This window comes from Megalobrama amblycephala, linkage group LG2, assembly GCF_018812025.1.
Source record: "Megalobrama amblycephala isolate DHTTF-2021 linkage group LG2, ASM1881202v1, whole genome shotgun sequence".
NCBI lineage: Eukaryota > Metazoa > Chordata > Actinopteri > Cypriniformes > Xenocyprididae > Megalobrama > Megalobrama amblycephala.
The window spans coordinates 6,154,635-6,167,703 of record NC_063045.1 but is presented as its reverse complement, the minus strand read 5'-3'; the positions used below and the strand labels follow the sequence as shown (position 1 = coordinate 6,167,703).

Genomic DNA, 13,069 nt, shown 5'->3' with positions numbered 1-13,069 from the left:
TCAGTGATTTAATGTCTTTTATCTTCAGTTGATTTCATCGAAGGCTGTGGCTGAAGTTGTAGTTCTTGTTGTTTCTCTGTCCTTCAGTGATTCTGTTCGTTATCACCTAATTATCTCATTAACTCCAGCATGTTTCTGTGTTTCATTTAACAGCCTGTAGTGTGCACACTGAGCAGTGTTCATTTCATCTGGGCAAATCCATGTGGGGCCTACATGGAAACTGGGTGCAAAACTGGCTGGGTCCCAGTTAGATAGCCCAGGTCAAACCCATTTGGGCCCCACATGGCTCTGCTGGCTGGGTGAGCACTTTCCGTACCCACTGTATATGTCTTTAACTGTCTACATTTGTAATTTAAATAATATTCATGAAAAACGTAATGAAATTTAAAGATTATAAAGCATTATTAATCAAAAGAGAATGGAATAAATAAAAGCACAAGATGCTGGAAAATAAGTATAAGGTGTTGTTTATATTTACTGCTAAAGCTTATAATAGCACCAATTGATTCAATACAAACAATATTTCTGAGGAAATATATTAACTATATACACTTACACTTATTCTAAGTTATTTCCACTATTGTATGTTGCATATCATAAAGTACCTTAAAATAATATTTTTTTTACAATTTTTTTTTTTTTTTTTTTTTTTTTTTTTACAGCACTTCAAGTTAAGCCATTCTAAGAAAAGAAAAAGAGTCAAATATTTTTTTCTATAAATTTATCATAATGCGTGCGGTAGAGGGTTAAATACATTTACTGTTAAAGTGATATTTGTAGATTTAAATAAATATATATTGTAATCAGTATGGTTTAAACTTTAAAATGTTTAATTTTTCCATTGGTTTTCGGTTTTGACAGTTGGATTTGGAACACATGATTGCCCGTTTCTCATCATATCATCTCTGTTCATCTTTTATAATCATCTGAATCTGTTATTTCATACTCAGGTTTTTTTTTAGTTCATCAGGAATCCAAAGTGTAAAAGATTAGATGTAAAATATATTTACAACACAAAATGTCTAAAAATTTTACTTTTCAGACTGAAAGTCAAGAGAGCATGTTTTATCTCTTTCATATGCAGTTTTCATGTTATGTCCCAGATAGCAAGCCACATCAAAATAATGTTAAATCAATGTTAATGTGTTAACGTTAACTGCACAGAAACAACATCACGTTTGGACCCGCAATTAATGTTGAAAATTTTTTTAAATTTCATCCATAAATCAATGGTAATGGCATTGAATCAATGTTATAATGTGATGTTGGTTCAATAACTCCACAAACAGAATTACCAGCTTCACTTATTACTAACCAGACTGACTTTATTTCTGTCATTTCTGTTTTAATTAAAATAATTATAATAGTTTCATACTAGTTGACACATTAACAGTTATTAATTTCTACTGAATTAACATTATTTCTATCACTGCTTGCTATCTGGGGTGTCTTTCCTTCAAAACAAGATCCTTTCAGCTGTGGTTCAACTTGGTTTGTGTTTCAGCTGTTTCTGCTGCTGAAATGAAGATACATGTGGGAGAATCTGTCACTTTAGATCCTGATGAAATAAGAAACCCAAATGATGTGATGGCATGGTTTTTTAATGATATTCTCATCGCTGAAATCACTGGAAATCAGAGTAAGATCTGTACAGATGTTCAGTGTAAAGAGAGATTCAGAGACAGACTGAAGCTGGATCATCAGACTGGATCTCTGACCATCACAAACACCAGAAACACAGATTCTGGAGATTATGAACTGAAGATCAGCAGCGGCAGCAGCAGCCGTCGTCATCGCAGCAGCATCATTAAGATCTTCAGTGTTTCTGTCTCTGGTGAGTATCATTTAGTCATTAAGAACATTTTCCTTTGAGCAGTTTAAGAAAAACATTCACAATATTTAAATTGACCCAGTAAATTTTTTTGTGGCCTGTTTGAAAAAGTGAGCTTTGACTCAACATTAAAATATAATTGAGATCATCTCTATCATCTTCAAAACAGACTTACAATTTTGAAGTCTGTTGTTAATGCCCACACAGCAAAAGGACTCCGTGACGGATCCACCGCGGAGGTATCGCGCAGAGGTGGAAAGTCCAGGGCTCAGAAAGTAAAAGTCCTGCCATATTTTTTTTCCACCCACTGAAGCAGTGTTAAAGTTAATGAGATAATTAAGTGATAAATTGAGTGATGATTGAGCATTATTGAAGACACCTGATGATAACAAGCAGAATCACCAAAGGAGAAAATCACAATTTTTAAGACACCATTACAGAGGTCAAGGTTTGCTTTAGTTGGGCTCTTGACCCTTGACTTTTTAATATTAGATCTTGTTTGGGCTGCTGTAACTGAGTTATAACAGCCAGACAAGCAAAGAGAAAAGATGGTCAGGTAATGTTGGTTATGTTATCACATAATCATTATTTAATCTGAATCACTGAACTCATTTAGAGCCCAATCTCTGAGTTAGGTTTACATTATTGATTACAGCAGCACTGTGATTCTACAGCACAAGATCCAGCTTTCTTCAAAATAATTCAAAGGTTTCATCAAAAGTTGTTCTTAGAAAAAAAAGGCTCTTATTTAGACACACAGAGATCAAGAATCAGTCTGTGAATCTCAACAATGGTGAGAATAATTAAGCATGTTGCAGTGCATTCTGGGTGCCACCAATGAAAACTCATCCACAGCTCCCATCATGCATTGCTGCATGAATAAATTATGAGATGAATTGTCTTAGTAATTTTCTTTATTCTCACTATTTAAATGTTGCTGTTTTTCTGTGACTTTTTAGTAGCTTGTTTTCTAATGTTCACAGTTGATCTGTTGATCAGAATATGTTGCTTGTCACCATTGTTGAGATTCACAGGCTGATTCTTGATGTCTGTGTGTGCCTAGAAGATAGACTTTTCTTTTTTTGATCAGAACAACTTTTAAAAAGAATTCTTATTTTATTAATAAAGCTGATCTTGTGCTGTAGAATCACAGTGCTGCTGTAATCAATAATGTAAATCTAACTCAGAGATTGAGCTCTAAATGAGTTCAGTGATTCAGATCAAATAATGATTATGTGAAAACATAACCAACACCACCTGATCATCTTTTCTCTTTGCTTGTCTGGCTGTTATAACTCAGTTACACCAGCCCAAACAAGTTCTAATATTAAAGAGTGAAGGGACAAGAGCCCAACTAAAGCAAACCATGACCTCTGTGATGGTATCTTAAAAATTGTGATTTTTCTCCTTTGGTGATTCTGCTTGTTATCATCAGGTGTCTTCAATAATGCTCAATCATCACTCAATTAATCACTTATTTATCTCATTAATGCTTCAGTGGGTGGAAAAAAAAAATATGGCAGGACTTTTACTTTCTGACCCCTGGACTTTCCACCTCTGCCGCTAACGGACCCGTATCGGAGTCCACTTGCGCGCAGTGACGGATCCGCAACGAAGGCGGATCACGGACCCGCCTTGGCTCCGCGCTGCATCCGCTCCGCATCCGCGATTAAAACCTTACCTCCGCGGCGGGTCCGTGTGGGACCCGCAAATTGATACAACCGTTACAGTAAAGGCGCGTGCGCGTCCGCGGATCCGACATGGGTCCGCTCAAGATCCGCTGATTGACAGTAGAATTAATGGCCTCGCCCGGATGCGGACCAGGGGCCGTATTCACAAAACATCTTAAGGCTAAAAGTAGCTCCTAACTTGCCAATTTAGGAGAAACTCTTAAAAATAATGGGCGTGTCAGTCCTAATTTTAGGACTCCTAAATTTTTGCTCTAAGAGTATTTCACAAAGCATTTTAGCGCTAAACTAGCTCCTAAGTCTGTGAAACGTTAGTAGTCAAGAGGACTCCTAAATCACTACCCCGCTAGAAATTTTACGTTCCCAGAACATTCTCAGGACGTCCCCACTGGTGTTGAGTAACGTTCCCATTATGTTCACAGACGGTCACGATGTGGAGTTCTTTTAAGTTTTGGGGGGACATTATTTGGTGGACCTTCAGGGAACATTCAAGACATTCTCTGAACGTTTAGGGAACCATACTTTATTTGGAAATGTTCTCAGAACGTCCCCGCTGCCCTTTTCAAAAACTTGACTAATAAAAGTGGCTGTTCAAACAAAAACTATTTTCACTTAAAGCTCTATACAGGTATTTTCATAATCAATATTTTGAAACCTTTTCTTTAAAATGCAAATCTCTTACGTTAAGTCATTAGCTGACAAAAACACACACATGAGCTAAATGTAACTGCTGTATCACTGCATCAGTAACTACACAGTTACTGTCTTTAAATAAAACAACATGCAGCAGAACATCAGTGCTTCTGGATCATCACTGACTGAAGCTCAGGAGCTACCCTTCAGCACAATGGTGACACATAAAACTCAGATAACACAAACAACATTAAACAATAACAGGGGCTGTATTCACAAAACATTTTATCTTACCACTAAGAGTTCTCCTAAATAGCAGTAAAAGTTCTTAGCTAAGAGTTTTCTCTTAAAACCTATTCACAAAGCTGCTGAGACCAACTTTTACTAAGGAATAGACTGAAGTCTTAAGCTAAGAGTAAGGGCGGGGTTGACCTCGTTGCTATGGACTATACACACAGTGATTGGCTGATGGTGGAGGAGTCAGCGATTTAATCATAGAAATATTGTAGAATGAGGTGTCATGTTTCCATATTAAAATAAAGGTTTAAAAATACAAATGTTGCCCTATTCAAATAAATGTTTTTTTAATAAAAATGTTCCCACAGTCAAAATAAAATGTTGACATATTTTTGCCATAAAGGTTTTAAAATGTAGGCTAAGTGTCACTAATTAAACTAGTATATACAGTCACCTCTTGGATGTCTGCATCTCAAGAGAATGCAGAATTCAACCGACAAATTATGTTTTATAAACAAAGTTTGGGAGAAACACATTCAAACGGTCTTTCTAATCAGCACGAGAAGAGGAATAAATACACAGATGAGATTATATATATATATATATATATATATATATATATATATATATATATATATATATTTTTTTTTTTTTTTTTTTACTCTATTCAATTATTTGTAAGTGTGAACCCATGTAAACCACTGCCACAGGTAATCAGACAATATTTATTTATTTATTTATTTATTTGTTAAAGATTAATTTTTGGCATCTCATCATTGATTCAAATCTATAAATTAAATTTTTTTTATTGCATTGCATTTTATTGCATTTATGAAGAAAATGTTCAGCACCTAAGGCTCTATCCTCTATTCCCTCAATGGTTTTCAGTGTCTTTGTGTGGATTAGGACTGATTGTGATTTGGTCCTCTTGACTACTCCTAACGTTTCACAGATTTAGGAGCTAGTTTTAGCGCTAAAATGCTTTGTGAAATACTCTTAGAGCAAAAATTTAGGACTCCTAAAATTAGGACTGACACGCCCATTATTTTTAAGAGTTTCTCCTAAATCGGCAATTTAGGAGCTACTTTTAGCCTTAAGATGTTTTGTGAATACGGCCCCTGATCTCTCTAGATCTCTGCATCTTCACTTATTACAAACCAAATTTTACAGAACATTTGGGACATAAAACGTCCTCTTTTGGTTATGAAAGAGCTGCAGTTCAAGGTTCATTATATGATTTTAGGGGGACGTTCCAATTTGGTTTATTTTATGGTCACATAAGAACGTTACAATGAGGATATTTAGGACATTAAACTGAACATTGCTACATGGTCATCTAATAACGTTCTTGATATGAGTTTAGGGGAACGTTCTATTTTGGTTATTTTATGGTCGCGCAAGAACGTTACAAAGAGGACATTTGGGAAGTTAACAGAACGTCCTATAGTGATAGTCCCCTAAACATTCCCAGAACATCCTGAATGTTCCCTGAAGATCCACCAAATAACGTTCCCCAAACCTTAAAAGAACTCCACATCGTGACCATCTCTAAACGTTCTGGGAACGTTACTAGACAATGTTCTTAATAACGTTCCCCAAACCTTAAAAGAACTCCACATCGTGACCATCTCTAAACGTTCTGGGAACGTTACTAGACAATGTTCTTAATACCAGTGGACGTTCTGAGAATGTTCTGGGAACGTAAAATTTTTAGCAGGACAACCTCCCACATAGAAGGCAACGTTCTCAGGACCTTGCGCAACGTTCCCTAAAAGTTCCCAAAAGGTGATGAAAATTCTGAACCTTTACAGAACATTTGGGACGTTCCTTAAACGTCTTCTTTTGGTAATGAAAGTGCTGCAGTTCAAGGTTCCTTATATGACTTTAGGGGGACGTTCTCTTTTGGTTATTCTATGGTCAAAAAAGAACGTTACACTGTAAAATGTAATTAGTTGAGTTTACTTAGAAAGCTTAATTAAACTGTTGGGTTTACATAAAAAACTTAAGGAAACCGATTGCCTTAAATTTAGCAAGTAAGTTAACTCATTATTTTGAATTGATAAAACTAGCTACCACACAGTACAGAGTACTTAGAAATCTTGAGGATTCACTGTAAAATGTAATTAGTTGAGTTTACTTAGAAAGCTTAATTAAACTGTTGGGTTTAGCTACCACACAGTACAGAGTACTTAGAAATCTTGAGGATTGGTAATTCAATTTTACAAATTGAGTACTTAGTTCAGTCATGTTAAAAATCTTGTTCACATTATGTAGAAACTGCCTTAAATTTCTCAAGCATTTTTTACTCAAAGTTGCAACAATGGACCATATTTATTTGTATTTATTAAACTGGAGATACTGTTGAAAATAATAAAGTTTGATGTCACCATCATGGTGGAAAGTGTTTGCTTTAGTTGGGCTCTTGACCTTGACTTTTAGCATTAGTGTTTCTCTGGCTGTTGTAACTCAGTGTTTGTAAGACACAGCTGTTATGGTGAAAAAAGCCAAAAGAAATACTGGGATTGATCTATTGCATCTTTCCAGATGATATCATTGAATACCCACAGGTTTAATCCTGAGGTTTATACTTAATCAAAAGTGTGGTTTGTCATTAAAAACAAATAAGTATTTTTTTTTAATAGTAAGTATTTATTTAATAATAAAACTATAGCAAGAGATGGAGCACTGTTGAAATCATATTTTTAATATGTTAGTCAAAAAACATTTTGGACTATATAGACACACGGAGATATCAAGAATCAGTGGTACAGATCCAACAGATCAATCCCAGTATTTCTTTTGGCTTTTTTCACCATAACAGCTGTGTCTTACAAACACTGAGTTATGACAGCCAGAGAAACACTAATGTTAAAAGTCAAGGTCAAGAGCCCAACTAAAGCAAACACTTTCCACCATGATGGTGACATCAAACTTTATTATTTTCAACAGTATCTCCAGTTTAATAAATACAAATAAATGTATGGTCCATTGTTGCAACTTTGAGTAAAAAATGCTTGAGAAATTTAAGACAGTTTCTACATAATGTGAACAAGATTTTTAACATGACTGAACTAAGTACTCAATTTGTAAAATTGAATTACCAATCCTCAAGATTTCTAAGTACTCTGTACTGTGTGGTAGCTAGTTTTATCAATTCAAAATGATGAGTTAACTTACTTGCTAAATTTAAGGCAATCGGTTTCCGTAAGTTTATTTTATGTAAACCCAACAGTTTAATTAAGCTTTCTAAGTAAACTCAACTAATTACAAAAAAATTACATTTTACAGTGTACAAATAGGAGATTTGGGACATTAACAGAATGTTCCCACATGGTCCTCTGTTGGTCATTTAATTACGTTCCCGATATGACTTCAGGGGGACGTTCTATTTTGGTTATTTTATGGTCATGCAAGAACGATGTGGAGTTCTTTTAAGGTTTGGGGAACGTTATTTGGTGGACCTTTAGGGAACATTCAGGACATGTTTAGGGGACTATCACTATAGGACGTTCTGTTAACTTCCCAAATGTCCTCTTTGTAATGTTCTCGTGCGACCATAAAATAAACAAAATAAAACGTTCCCCTAAACTCATATTGGGAGCGTTATTAAATGACCAACAAAAAAACCATGTAGCAACGTTCAGTTAATGTCCTAAATACCTAAATACCTAATATATATTGTAACGTTCTTGTGTGAGCATAAAATTAACCAAATTGGAACGTCCCCTAAAATCATATAAGGAACCTTAAACTGCAGCACTTTCATTACCAAAAGAGGACGTTTTATGTCCCAAATGTTCTGTAAAGTTTTAGAATTTTTGTCACCTTTAGAGAACTTTTAGACAAAGTTGCACAAGGTCAAGAGAATGTCGCCGGCTGTGTGGGTGTTTCATACAAAATAATAAAGTTTGAAGTCACCGTTATAGAGAAGAGCGTTTGCTTTAGATGGGCTCTTGATTCTTGACGTTTTTAACATTTGATTTTCTTTGGCTGCTTTAACTGTGTTCTCAAAACACATTAGTTATAGCAAAAGAAAGCAGGTGAAAGTCTGATCAGATGAATTTGGTTGTTTTGTGCTGGTGATGCAATCATCATGGAGTGTCCTGATTCATTGATCATCACCAAAATCTAAACTGAGTGTATTAAATTGCATTTTTGCATTAATTAAAGGTGTTTTTACCCCCTTTTTTATTAGTTTTTTTATACATTATGCAGAGTTTTGAGCAGTGCCTTTTAGACTCACACAGACATCATGAATCAGCGTATGATCCTCAGCGATGGTGACACTAAAATATCTTTTTTGTAGCTTGTTTTGTGATGTTCAGTGTTTATCTGAAAATTTTGTCACCATTGTTGAGGATCATATGCAGAATTTTGATGTCTGTGTGAATCTACATGATACTGTCTGAATAATTTCTGCATAAGGATAAAAACTTTCATAATTTCAAAGTAGTGCCAGGTTCTCCTGCATTATGTCTAGATGAATGATAACACTATATTCAAAGATTTGTGAATAAGACCACTGCATGACTTTATGTCATCATCAATAATCAAGCATCCAAACCAATTTGATCAGACTTTAATTTTCTCACAATTTTTTATTGTACAAAATGCTTTAGAAAAACACAGTTACAACAATTGGAGAAAAACTAAAGTCAAATTGTCAAGGGTCAGGAGCCCAACTAAAACAAGCGCTTACCTCCATAACGGTGACATTTATAAATTTTGATAAAACATCTACACCTCATTAAGAAGATGTGTATGAAAGAAACAAAGAAACAAAAACTTTTATTAGTCAATTTAGCTCTAATTTTCAATTCATGTTTTTGAAAAGGGCAGCAGGGACGTTCTGAGAACATTTCTAAATAAAGTGTGGTTCCCTAAACGTTCAGAGAACGTCTTGAATGTTCCCTGAAGGTCCGCCAAATAACGTCCCCCAAACCTTTAAAGAACTCCACATCGTGACCGTCTCTGAACATAATGGGAACGTTACTCAACACCAGTGGGGACGTTCTGAGAATGTTCTGGGAACGTAAAATTTCTAGCGGGGTAACCTGTCACCTAGTAACGTTCCCAGAACGTTCAGAGACGGTCACGATGTGGAGTTCTTTTAAGGTTTGGGGAAAGTTATTTGGTGGACCTTCAGGGAACATTCAGGACGTTCTGGGAATGTTGAGGGGACTATCACTATAGGACGTTCTGTTAACTTCCCAAATGTCCTCTTTGTAACATTCATGCATGACCATAAAATAACCAAAATGGAACGTTATTAAATGATCAACAGAGGACCGTGTGGGAACGTTCTGTTAATGTCCCAAATATTCTCTTTGTAACGTTCTTTTTTTGACCATAAAATAACCAAAATGGAACGTCCCCCTAAAGTCATATAAGGAACCTTGAACTGCAGCACTTTCATTACATTCATTATATATATATACTAGTTTAATTAGTGACACTTAGCCTATATTTTAAAACCTTTATGGCAACAATATGGCAACATTTTAATTTGAATAGGGCAACATTTGTATTTTTAAACCTTTATTTTAATATGGAAACATGACACCTCATTCTACAATGTTTCTATGATTAAATCGCTGACTCCTTCCCCATCAGCCAATCACTGTGTGTATAGTCCATAGCAACGAGGTCAACCCCGCCCTTACTCTTAGCTTAAGACTTCAGTCTATTCCTTAGTAAAAGTTGGTCTCAGCAGCTTTGTGAATAGGTTTTAAGAGAAAACTCTTAGCTAAGAACTTTTACTGCTATTTAGGAGAACTCTTAGTAGTAAGATAAAATGTTTTGTGAATACGGCCCCTGATCCTCTGGGCGCCACCAAAACGGATGTGACAGTCACGTGGATTTGGCGACTTGAATGCGGATCCGCCTAGGAGTCCCTTGCTGTGTGGGTGACTAGCCCTTGTGAGGTCTTCATTTGGGGACTACACTCATGGTCTTCGGGGTCTCTGGTCCCCGGGCAACAAAATGTAATTTTGTAACAATATAATATATTTTTTTAAAAACAATGTAATTTTACTATGTTTATTGATGTTTTTACTCAACATTTGTGCAGTTTTTGGAGGATTTGTGATATCTTTTAAATGTATATAAATAAATTAACATTTTTTTTTTTAAATAGGTCTTTTATGCATAAATAGCTTTTTATGTACAATTCACTTTATAAAAGGATAATTTGGATAATTTGACATGGTTTAGTGTAAGATTTTTGCCCATCTTTTGGAAAATGCAGTTATAAAAGTAAAAAAACATCATTTTTACCAGTAGATGGCTGCAGAGCTCCACTATGTGCTATGTGCTATTTGAATGACTGAAAAATGTCTTTTCACAAGTTTTTTTTTCCAGTTGGATTCATATCTAAATGTTATGAAATCACAATTATAACAATAAAAATTACTTTTTGTCAAAGTTTAGCATTTTTTGTACTGAAAAAAAAATCAGTTTTTCAATGATATCATCAATAATGTAATCTCCAGAGACCCCGCTTAGAAATTGGACAAAATCCATTCTCAAAATCAGAAACAACACGCAACACACATAGACAGAAATGAATGGCACACTTCCAAAAATGCAAAAAACATCCTCAATACAAAATGGACATGCTCACACACACACACGCGCACACAAAAATAAAAATCTCTAAAATAAAAATTTATTATTTTTATTATAAAATTATTATTAAAAAAATGATTTTGCCCTTTACAAAAATGCTAAACTTTGACAAAAAGTAATTTTTATTGTTATAATTTATATATGAATCCAACTGAAAAAAACTTGTGAAAAGATGTCTTTCGGTCATTCAAATAGCACATAACAAATAGTGGAGCTCTGCAGCCATCTACTGGTAAAAATGTTAGGTTTTTTACTTTTAAAACGTCTCGGTTATGTATATAACCTTAGTTCCCTGAATAGGGAACGAGACGCTGCGTAGTCGCTATGGGAACGCCTCTGCGTGATTGTGTCATGAAGCACCAATGAAATCAGACCAATGGGGTGATGGAACGTCATAGGCGGGTGACGTCACTGACCAGGAACTATAAAGCCTACCCGAAAACACTCTCATTCAGCTTCTGAATCCTGAAGCAAGGCGCTTACGGGCATGCCGGGAATATGGCAAGGCGACGCAGGGTCTCGTTCCCTATTCAGGGAACTAAGGTTATATACATAACCGAGACGTTCCCTTTCAAGGGAACTCGCGCTGCGTAGTCGCTATGGGAACGACAATACCAATGTCCCCATATGAGCAAGTGACCGTTCGTGTGAAGCCGAGGCGCACAACTCACAGTAACACCTGCGCCCCTGAAGTAGAGCTGAGGTCTAGTTCATAAACCCCAAGAATGTGAGCGGTGACATTTTGCCATATTCCTTGTAGAGTGGGTAAACAGCCAAAGGTGAAGGCTGACCAGCCGACTCATAAGCCAGTGAGATGGCTTCGACCACTCACTTGCTCGTTCTCTGCTTGGATGCAGGGTACACTTTTTAGGTGACCCAAACATAAAAAGATTTGCTTAGTCCACACAGCATAGCTCTGTGGTAATAAGCATCCAGTGCTCAAGCTGAGCACAGCAGATAAGCTTTTCCTGGTCTGACGTCATAATGTAGGAGGACAGAAGGCCTGCAGTACAGTAGGTCTCACAGTATTAGTGAGGACCTACGCAAATTTTAGGCACAATGGAGATGCCGACAAGGGTTGAATGTCTCCAATTCGTTTGAGGGACGTAATAGCAAAGAGGAACACTGTATAAGTGTGAGAAATTCTCTGGAATTTCTTCGATAGGCTCGAAGGGGGCCATAGAAAGGCCTTGAAACACAATGGCCAAAAACTCAAGTCGTACTCTCATGCAAACTGCAGGTATAAGCCTCAAAGAGCTACAGAGGAAACGAGTGATAAGCGGGTGTCTCCCCAAAGATACCCCACTGAAAGGAGCATGATAAGCAGCTAAGGCCACCACTTACACCTTTAGTGTGGAGGGGGATAACCCTGAAGAAAATCTTTGCAGTAGGAACTCCAGTACTGCGCTAATCGGGCAGTTGACTGGATCCCACTGGTGATTTTCACACCAAGAAGTGAAAAATCTCCACTTCAAGGCGTAGAGTTTCCTCGTGGAGGGAGCTCTGGATTGGAGAAAGGTCTTAACAACCTCAGTTGAAAGACCGGAATCTATGAGCTGTGCCCCCTCAGAGGCCACAGCCACAGCTTCCATAACTCCGAGAGGGGGGGACAGTATTAGACCACCCACCTGAGAGAGAGAAGGTTCTTCCTGATCGGAATCTCCATGGAGACGCGTCGAGGAGAGATACCAGGTCCGAGGACATACTCGGGCCAGCCAGAACGAGGCTACTAATAGCAGATGGGCTCCGTCCCGGCAAACTCTCTCCAGAACTCCCAGGAGCAGTGCAATCGGGGAAATATGTACAGCGGTAGCCTCGACCACGGCTGTACTATAGCGTCCAACCCAAGAAGAGTTGGGTTTGACATTGAGAACCACAGTGGACAGTGAGTCGTCTCTCAAGACGCAAACAGATCCACTTGGGCTTAACCAAGTTCTCCATAAGAGAGCTTCACCACCTCGGGATGAAGTCTCCATTCCCCGGGCCTCGTCCCCTGCCTCGACAGGTTGTCTGCTCCCACATTCAGGTACCCTGGGATATAAATTGCTCTAAG

At 36.9% G+C, this 13,069-nt stretch overlaps 1 protein-coding gene across 2 annotated transcripts in view; it reads left to right on the top strand.

Annotated features, from left to right (window-relative positions):
- Positions 1-13,069, top strand: part of LOC125263285 — a 1,003,076-nt gene that overhangs the window by 524,688 nt on the left and 465,319 nt on the right. The gene's annotated exons all lie outside the window — the stretch shown is intronic.